The sequence below is a fragment of the Lepidochelys kempii genome, chromosome 7, assembly GCF_965140285.1.
Source record: "Lepidochelys kempii isolate rLepKem1 chromosome 7, rLepKem1.hap1, whole genome shotgun sequence".
Lineage (NCBI taxonomy): Eukaryota > Metazoa > Chordata > Testudines > Cheloniidae > Lepidochelys > Lepidochelys kempii.
Window position 1 is genome coordinate 98,377,796 of NC_136386.1, and position 10,930 is coordinate 98,388,725.

Consider the following 10,930-nt stretch of genomic DNA (forward strand, 5'->3'; position numbering starts at 1 on the left):
CACAAATCTGACATCAGGAATCATAACATTCAAAAACCAGCAGGAGAACACTTCAACCTCTCTGGCCACTCAGTAACAGACTTAAAGGTGGCAATTTTGCAACAGAAAAGCTTCAAAAACAGACTCCAACGAGAAACTGCTGAACTGGAATTAATTTGCAAACTAGATGCCATTAACTTGGGGTTGAATAGAGACTGGGAATAGCTGGGTCATTACACAAATTGATTCTATTTCCCTATGTTAAGTATCTTCACACCTTCTTGTCAACTGTCTGAAATGGGCCATCTTGATAATAGCTCATCTTAATTAATTAGCCTCTTAGAGTTGGTATGGCAACTTCCACCTTTTCATGTTCTCTATATGTTCCATTCTATGCATCTGATGAAGTGGGCTGTAGCCCACGAAAGCTTATGCTCAAATAAATTTGTTAGTCTCTAAGGTGCCACAAGTACTCCTCTTCTTTTTGCGGATACAGACTAACACGTCTGCTACTCTGAAATGTGTCATTAAAGTGAATGAGTTTTTCTCACATGAATGCTCATTTAAATTGCATTTTAAGCTTACCTGTTGGGTATTCTCATCAGACGTGATATATTATGGAGGGACAATAGCCTCTTCATAGTTAAAGATGCAACTTTACCTTCCACTAGAACACCCCATGTTAGTCCGTGCTGCAGGCCCAGGATTGGGGAAGTGAAAAGATGGTTCAGAGGATAAACTTAGCACAACTGAAGATTGACCCTGAATTTATCATTCTGGTTTACTGAGTTCAACAGCCTGTTTCTGGCAATAACCAATATCTGATACTTGAGATAAATACTTGTGCTGTCATCTTTGTGGTGTACTCCGAATACAATATAGCAACTAGTAAGGCCCTAATCTTGTACCTTCCAGGAGCCCCATTCACTGGGGCTCTGCATCAGTGCAGGGCTTTGTCTGGGCAGGATCAGGGCCTAAGGGCTTTAAGCAAAAAGGAAGGCCACAGATTGGTCTTCTACTCCCAGCAGAGCATTTCAGTGAAAATTTGGCTTTGCTGTAGATTAGAAATGAAGATTTTCACCTAGAGTGAATTAGAGTCGGCATCCTCAGATTATTTAAAAGAAGCAAAATGTAGCCCCTCTGTCACAGAAGATACTTCATTTGTTCTTCTTGACTGGATTAATTCACTGCAGTAACCAGTTAGCTGCTGTCAGATGGCAACACTCCTTTTTAATTAGCGATCTATCTTTGGAGACCACTCATTTTCTATACTGATGGCATTAAACCCTCTGTCAATATTTGAAAGAGATAACATTGTCTGACAATTTTAAGACTTTCCATGGCAGTTCATCGCAGGATTGCTGTGGATTAGTCTCAAGGCCAGAGCTTGTGTTTTTGCATTCAGATGTGCAATATCTTTTGAAATTCAAGCACAACCTTCCCACTAGTTGTGCATAATCTTTTTTTTTTTAAAGGATTGTTATTGGCTTCCATAAAACATTAAGACCTTAACATGAGCAATATGATCAAAAGAGAGTTTGAAGTACAGTGTAGTAAATAATACCAAGCAAGCAAATGTGGGCAGTGACATGAATAACAGGAGGTATATTTTGTCGGAAAGCAAGGAATCCCATCCACAAGTGGCTCTCTCCATTCTGCAGAGTTAGAACAAGCTCTCCCTAATTTTGAATTAGGCCAAATCACATGCTGGCCTGCAACTAACCTTACAAATGGCAGGGATCTGTGGTTCTTCTTAGTCCATTTCACATCTTTAGTGCTGCATGAAACAGTTCTTAGCTGTGATTGAAAAAACAAAACAAGAAACCCCCAAACACCACAACCTGTTGTTATATTTCTTCTATTCAGCTTGAGGGAAACCATTAAGAACACAGACTTGCAGCCATACCTGTCAACCCCCGGACTCTGAAATGAGGGCAGTGACCCTCCAAATGAGGGAAATCAATTTTTTTTACTGAATACATCTGGCAAGGATGCAACACGGGTCCCTGGGACTGGCAGGGATTGTGTGGGGGGAGAGTCCCCTGGGAACGGCAGAAGGATACCTGAAAATGGCAGGAATGGGATGAGGTTCCTCTGAGCGTGGCAGAAATGGGAATGGCAGGTGGGGGAGCCCTGGGGCTGGCAGGAGGGGTACCTTGAGAGGTGCCCACAGGGGCATCTGGACCAACTTTGGGAGCAGGTTTAGAGGAGCTGGAGTCTGCCCCGCTTCCCATTGCAGCAGCAGCTGCACCCTACCATAGGCCTTGATGCTCCTGGCCTTTCTGGCAGGCTTCCTGAGGGCGCAGTGCTGGAACACACTTCAGAACAGGTACTGCTTCATGCATAGGACCTACCAAATTCAGAGTCCATTTTGGTCAATTTCATGGTCATAGGATTTTAAAAATTGTAGATTTCATGATTTCAGCTATTTAAATCTGAAATTGCAGTGTGTTGCAATTTTAGGGGTCCTGACCCAAAAAGGAGTTGGGGAGGTGCAAGGTTATTTTGGGGGGAGTTGCGGTACTGCTATCCTCATTTCTGCGCTGCTGCCTGCAGAGCTGGGCCCTCAGTCAGCAGCCGCCGCTCTCCGGCCGCCCAGCTCTGAAGGCAGCAGCACAGAAGTAAGGGTGGCATGGCATGGAATTGCCACCCTTACTTCTGCGCTGCTGCTGGCGGGGCGCCGCCTTCAGATCTGGGTGCCCAGCCAACAGCTGCTGCTCTCCAGTCACTCGCCACTGCTCTCCAGCCACCCAGCTCTGAAGGCAGCGCAGAAGTAAGGGTGACAATACTGTGGCCCACCTAAAATAACCTTGCGACCCCCCTGCAACTCCCTTTGGGGTCAGGACCCCTAATTTGAGAAACGCTGGTCCCCCCATGAAACGTGTATAGTATAGGGTAAAAGCACATAAAAGACCAGATTTCACAGTCCGTGACACATTTTTCATGGCCATGAATTTGGTAGGGCCCTATTCACGCAGGTCAGAGCTCACTCTGCAGCCATGATGACCTGCACTGGGGCAGCCGAATCAGGACTTTGCTATGGCAATGTAGAATGGAGGGACAACTTTATAAATTGGAGCCAGATGTAGGATGTCCTGCACAGTGCAGGACACTTGAGAGGTATGCTTGCAGCCGATGAAGATTCTAGATGTCCAAGAATTCTATCATTTCCTCAGCCCAACAATGTCAAATGATATGCCAGATAGCCAACATCTTACACCTATATACATTTGTCATCAATATCACTGATATAATTTATTTTATGCCTCAATGGAGGATTTAGGTATGCTCTGGGACAAATCCTCAAATGAGCAGATTAGTTAAATTTAACAGAATGTAGACACACCAATCTGTGCCAGGAGTTTATAGATTTATTTCTGATCTGATCACACCCAGCACATTTACTAATTAATCATTGGAATATTTAATTCCTATATCTTCTTCTCACTTGGGCTTCCCTAGTGTTCATCTGGCAAAATTGATAAACAACATTGGAAGGACACACAACCAACAGCTGGTAGTTCTGCAGATTAAATACAGGCCAGATCCTGAGCTGGTGTAAAGTGGCATAGCTCCATTGATGTCAATAGAGCTATTCTGCTTTACATGAATCTGGTCTGGGGTTGGTTAATGCCTTATATAGTGCATAAATTGCAGAATATATCTCTCCAGAGCTGTGATTTAGGGATATGCTAACAACCTGTGGGCTTCTCAGAAAATATATGAGTTTCCCCTTCACAGATACCCAGCAAACTTGCAACACTCAGTACCTTCTATGGAGTTATAGACCAGTGACTGGAAAAAGGCTATGCCCTGCGTTACCTTGCAGAATTTAAAGAACTTGCATCAGATTATAAAAGCTAAGTGAATTGCATCATTAGTAGGGTCTTCCAGTTCAGCTTTAATTATAGTAGATAACACACTTGTGGCTCTTAGACTGTCTATCCGAGCCTTTTTTTCTGAAAGATTTTCCAGTTTTGCTAACACTAGTGTGGCCACTGTTTGATCTAAACCTGTACAATGCAGGTTTACACAGTATGCTAGTAAAAATGTCAGTGGGTCTTGGTGCCTTCTCTACACCAGTGCTCCCATTATCGCTACCCTCCAGTCAAGGTACAAAATTTTTCAGAAAAAAGAATAGAAATGTTGTGTCCTCTTCAACCCCCTTAGAAAACAAGAAGGTCTCAACCAGCCATCACCAAATTGTATTAATCAGGCTGAAGTTTCACGATATAATGTGGAAATACATTCTCTAAAACTGTTACTAAAACTCATCTGTTTCTGTTTAGGAAGCCCACAGTCAATGTAGCCAAAGATGGTTTCCACTTTAAGTGAGCCCACTATTTATAGGTCACCAACTTCTCAGATTCAAAGACACTGAAGGTGACTTCACTAAGCCTGATTAATCTCTGTATTTTATCCCAAATAAGGGTACTCTTTCCTTTTAGCTAATGGTTTAAAAATTATCTTAAATTTATCATTTAGGAATGATAGTGGTCAATAAAATGAAAACTGTAGTGGATCTTGATTTGGCTTAACCATTACTGAGATCATAGCCTCGTTCATGATGTGTGGTGGTCTGTTCTTAACAAAACATTCCCTGTACATTGCCAACAGCAAAGGGGATCATTTGGTTGCAAATTTTTTTAAATACAAGGGGGAACAATGGGAAATTTATCAGGTCCCAGTGCCTTGTTTCCAAAGCAAACACACCAGTTAGATCACAGATTGCTGCACTGTGAATTACTCTAATTGCTTACTGACCAAACAGTATAGCCCCATAAGCAAGTTTTACTTATGGCTTCCTAATTCTATATTTATTCAAAAGTGTATGCACCTGAGTAATAGTGACAAATACTTTGTTATTCTTTCAATCTATGAAAAAAGCATTGTTGCTGTGTGTCACGAGCGTGAGGTATTAGGGCCTGATCCAAAGCCTAAAGTTGATGGAAAGATTCCATGGGCTTGGGATCCAGTCTATTAATTTCACGAAGGAGCAGTCTATTGTTATTAATAATAATTTATATTGCACTAATGCTCACAGGTCCCAAATTAGGACTGGTGTCTCATTGTGCTGGGACACATAGAAACCCAAAGAAGGACCTAATCCTTGCATTAGATAGTTTACAGTCTGATGAGGCTTGCTAATATGAGCCAAGCTAATAGGGAGTTTATTTATGATTCATATTAATTGGAAGCTTGCTTTGTCCCCATGTCTATTATCCCTTTGAGACATGAACAGTCTGATTTAGCTCTTAACATTAACAAAGTCCGTCCAATTCTCTTGTAGTCATGCAGATTGCTTCTTCTGTTTCCAAGGAATAACAGTGAAACAGTTCAGCCTCTAGATCTCCTAAATCTGTCAAGGGTTTTCCTTCCCCTTCCCCTTTTTTCAGTTGTTTGAGTAACCAGTTAAAAAGCCTCTTATGAAAGCCTTCAAGGCCTCAACACACACCCTGAGTCACATCTCCTGTGCAAATGGCTCATTTGAAAGCATCAATATTGGAGTTGATTGCATCAGTAAACAGCTGTACCTGTGGGATAGTGGCATGCGGTTTGAGAATATAGGTCAATTGACTAACACAGATTAACAGATAGTGATCAGACAAGAGTTTGGGGTTATTTTTCAGATTATTTTGTTTTACAAAGTTTCCTGTGAGGTACCCATAGTCATTTCTAAATTGAATGGAGATTTATCCAGTAGGGAGAAAACAGTGTTTGTTTTGACTGGGGTGTTGTTCTCTGCACATCTACCAGCTCTAATTCAGCTGTAGTAGGTACAGAGATAGTCTATTTTCTTAGACTATATCACCCTGAGAACATTACATCTTTTCCCACTCCAACATCATTACAAAAATTAAAGTCACCAAATTAGTCATTACAATACTTTACTTGGGCTAAATCTAAAAGTGACTTTTTGAGCAATATGTAATTTCAGAATCTAGTGTAATCATTAAAGTATATCTATTTGCTCTTTCATTCTTTCACCATCTTGCAACATTTTAAAATCACAAACAATGTCATTATTATGAGGAAATATTTTCCTCCAACATTTCTTATCTTTGGCTTCTTCTGCTAATTTGTACTTTGCACAGGTGTCTCACAGGTGACACAAGCAAAATATGGTAACTCACCCTCTTTTGTCCAAGCTAGGCTGGATCTTGAGCCCATTTGAGCAGTCATACACAGAGATTTGTTCCTTTTGATAGCCATGGCAACCACACCACACTACAAATCCTGGAGGCAAGTGTGATAGATACTTCTAGTATCAGAGCAATATAGTCACCGTTGTGTGGGTTCCCCCAAGAATGACACATCAGGAGCCACATAAAACGACCTTTACCCCCAGCCTGGCAGAGATAAAAGGCATAGGACAAGAGATAAAAGGCAGAGGTTAGTTAGAATACTGGCTACTTCAGTTGAAAGGGTTACACTAAAGAGCATTAAGAAATATATGAAGAAATAATAATGTGCGTATATAAATACAATTAAGAATTCTAATAGCTGATTGGTCAGAGTTAACTCTTTCAGTCTACAACTCATCTAATCCCCATAGCCTACATGGTCCTGTAGGTTATGTGAGTCACTGCCCAAATCAGGATCTAAAGTCTATGTATGCTGCAGATGTTTCTCCACTTTGGTTCTGAGTATTCTTATTCTTCCCATTATTTAATCTTTCCCTTGAGGAATGGAAGCCCCATTCCAGTCTGTTCAGTATCAGAAGCTGGGAACACCAGTGAAGACAGAGAAATAGAAGCATTCTTAGAGGGATCAGAAACAACAAAATGAGGCTGAACAGAAAAATGCAAACCATCTGGGGAAAACATAGCTCACGAAAGCTTATGCTCAAATAAATTGGTCAGTCTCTAAGGTGCCACAAGTACTCCTTTTCTTTTTGCGAATACAGACTAACACAGCTGTTACTCTGAAACCGAGCATGAAGTAGTTTTCCTGGCCCATGAAATTTTTCCAAGGTTTCAAACAGTTCTCTTTCCACTTAGGGATATTGACAGTTTTGCAAACAAACGAAAAACCACAAAGAGAGAAATCCAGTGGTTAGGGCACTCACCTGGGATGTGGAGGGCCCAGGTTCAAGTCACTCAAGTCCCTGTGTCTCTCACATGCCAGGTGAGTGACTTGAACCTGGGTCACTCACCAGGCGAGTGTTCTAACCACAGGGATAGCCCAGGACACACACCCACGCTTTGACCAGAACGGATATGTTATCACAAAAAGTTTTGGTTTTGACAAATTGGCATTTTCTGATCACACATTTTGTCAAAAAATTCCCAACCAGCACTGTATATTAATTAAATACGTAAAGGTGAAATCCTGGCCCTTTTGAAGTCAATGGGTCAATGTGAGATTAGCCTGTTGTGGATTAGCTCTCTGACTCCACTGGCCTGTGGCATCACAAGCACTCTCCTCTAGGCCTCCACAGCTCTCATCTTCTCTCTACAGGTAAGCAATAGGCACACACCAACCCCCAAGTCCTCGGAGTTTCTCATCAAAGAATAGAGAGTTTCAAATGATGGTAAATCAGAATATTGGGAAAATATATTAAAAAAAATCATAACATGCTTTCTAAAGCCTAAATTTAACTCGTATGAAATTCCCTCATCTCCCATAGCTTACCCAAGTCCTTTTCCTAGGGTTTCAGCCAGGCTGGCTAAAATCCCCCTTTCATAAGATAAAGCCTGCAGGTGGCTTGTCTTCACAAACTGAAGGATGCCCGAGGATTCATTTGCACTCCAGTTAGACCAGACCAGACCAGACCTTTGTACATATATACATAACTCCTCACATATTTTCTGTACATAAATCTTGCAATGGTTATAACGACCAGTGTATCACAGGCTTTCATGGCATTCTTTTAGTGAACCCAGGAGTACAAGAATCCCCTATCTACCCCTGTGCCATTTGCCAATTGTCATCAAGAGGTCTTTGGGTGACAGAGAGGATTTACTTGGCATAGTAAATGGGTAAGAATAATGGGTTGAAAGTAAAGTTAAGGTTGAGGGGAAATTTCTTGACAGTGAGATCTATTACCCTGCAGAAAAGCATACGAAGTAAAGTGAGAGAAGCTTCAAATGTTTGACACGTTTAAACTAGATTGAAACTGTAGGGATGATTTAAAAAGGTGGAGTCTAATTACCTGATTCAGAAATTGTATAAAGCCATTATTGTTAATGTCATGCATAGAATAGCAGGGGATATAATCCCATGATTTACTAATTGAAGTGTTCAAAAAAAATAAGGTGTTGTCTCTTTAAAAAGTGAGCAAGTGAACACCATGAATTGCTCCTTATGTCATTAGGGAATGTATTGTAACCACTCAATTCATATTGCATCAACACAAAAGGCCCTTTATAAAAGTGATAAAATATGAGTCAAGACAGTTCCTATTTTCTCTGTGAAAGATTATATGGAATTTAAGAGAAAAAGATAATCTTTCTATAGGTTTTTGAATAATGAAATATATCCTTGCTATAGAACTTGATAGGATGGTAAGAAAAAAACCTATCACACTTTTTAGGATTTTGGAATAATTTCAGAAGAAAAATATTGGTTTAATCCCTATTAGATTCAATAGAACTTTTGCAAAAGGTTAACCTTTTTACCAATTTTATAGCTAAAATGTAAGTTAAATTAGAAGAGCTTGTTAAGAGCAGTAGTTTCAGTTCAGACCCTTAACTTTAAAATCATTTTTATTTTCAACTGGTCCCGTAGTTTCTGAAAAGAGTTTCAGATGATGGTACCAGGAAAGTGCATGGAGAGGCCTTGAAGTCAGAGGTGTACCTATGTTTCTAATTTTTCAATGCAGCACACCAGTGTTTTCATAGATATGCAGTGGTCTAATTCTTATTACATTGTATTTATTAAATGTGTACTCACAGGGTGCTGTAACTGCATATAATTATTAACCCTTTTTGCCACCAATAAAACAAGAGAGTGTTGAAAGAGAAAGTTTAAAAAAATTAATATAGAATTTTGTTTATTTGCCAAAGATGGCTCAAAAGAAATTTACAATAACAAACTGAGATTTGACTGTGCCCTTCTGATCAGAAATGTCTGTAGCACTGTAGCGTAGACATTTCTTGTAGCAACAGAAGGGTTTTTTTTCCCCATCACTGTAATAAATCCACCTCCTTGAGAAGAAATAGCTAGGTTGACAGAATAATTTTTCTTTTGACCTAGCAGTGTGTACACAACGTGGGTTAAGTTGATCTATGTCACACAGGGTGTGAAATTTTTCACAACCCTGAATGAGATAGCTAGGTTGACCCAAGTTTTAGTGTAAACCAGGCCCCACAGTGGCTAAAGGCCACTACAATTAGTAGAGTAGGGAAAGGTAATACTTCTCGGCACACAGGTCAGTAACAAGTTGCATATGCAAGGGGACAGTTGGCCCCTTACTAAAACTCAGTGGGGTTTTTGATTGGCTAGCTCCCAGTACCAAAAGAAAGGAGAAGAGTTGATGGGAAATCAGGACACTGAAACTGACAGTCCCCAGGAACAATGGGGAGAGGTCAATGCTCCAGGTCAGCCTGATTGACAGGGCAGGCAGGCTAATCAGGGAGTCAGAAGGAGTCCCATTCTCCATGTGAGCTGGAATTGCCTGAGACAGAGTGGGGCTGAGCTAAGGAGAGAGCAGGAGCCTGAGCTGAGCTGGAGAGCAAAGTCACAGCAACAACAGCCAGAGCAGCAGCCCAGGGAGCAGGTCAGTGCTGGGAGAGGAGCTGCAGCAACCAAAGCCAGAGGGGCAAGAAAAGCAGCCCAGGGAGCTGGAGGCAGAGCAGCAGTGCTAAGGCAGAATGGAGCTGGAGCTGAAGCCGTCCGAAGCCAGGTGTGGTGAGCAGCTAGGGAGAGTGAGGGGGACTCTGAGCAGTGGACCCAGCATAGGGAGACGCCCCCAGCCAAGAGGCCTTGCAGGCCAGACTTGGAAGGGAACCGTAACCCGATGGGGCTGGGGCAACGCTGGGAAGAAGAGTCCTGCCACCTAGAGCCTGAAGGCATGTGGCCACCGTCAGAGCGAGTGTCCGACCCACAGCATCCCTGCAGCACAGCCAGGGCCTGAAGAGGAGGCCTGGGACTTGTGAGGAACAGACTGAACTTCCCTTACATTCCAGAGACGCTGGTTGTGATAACTGTTAGGATATAGATATTCAGGCCTGTCCGCAAAGGCCTGTACTCTAAGAATTTAGGTGTATTCTTATCACTTGGCTAGTGATAGAGGTATAAAAGAAAGAATCAAGATCACTGTCTGCTGGTGTAAGGGCCTTCTCTTACTGTGACAGTCTGAGGCCCTGTTCTTAGGCTAAGGCCTTTGGCTAAGCAGCAGAGGCAGCCATAAGCTGGGAAGCGAACGGTCACATCCTCACATTCCAAACTAGTCACATTGAAATAAGGTGCTATTGGGCTGTTAGGCACTATCAGGACAGGATTGTATTCCTATCACCTCCAGAGAAAGGGAAGTGCCTAGAAAATGTAAAAGGAAACTTAGTTTGATAGCATCCTGTCTGGCAAGAACTCACTTATCAATAGCTGGGATGTGAAATCCTCACTTCTGTATTGTTTTGTCATTATAGTTCCCACTTTGCTGTTGTTTGTCTGTATAATCTCTGTCTGGTTCTGTGATTGTTCCTGTCTGCTGTATAATTAATTTTGCTGGGTGTAAACTAATTGAGGTGGTGGGATATAATTGGTTACATAATCATGTTACAATATGTTAGGATTGGTTAGTTAAATTTCAGGAAAATGATTGGTTAAGGTATAGCTAAGCAGAACTCAAGTTTTACTATATAATCTGTAGTCAATGAGGAAGTGAGGGGGTGGGGGTGGGGGTGTGGGTGTGAGATGGGAACAGGGAATGGGGGTAAGAAAATTGGAATCATGTTTTGCTAAAGGGGGAGATGGGAACAGGGAATGGGGGTAAGAAAATTGGAATCAT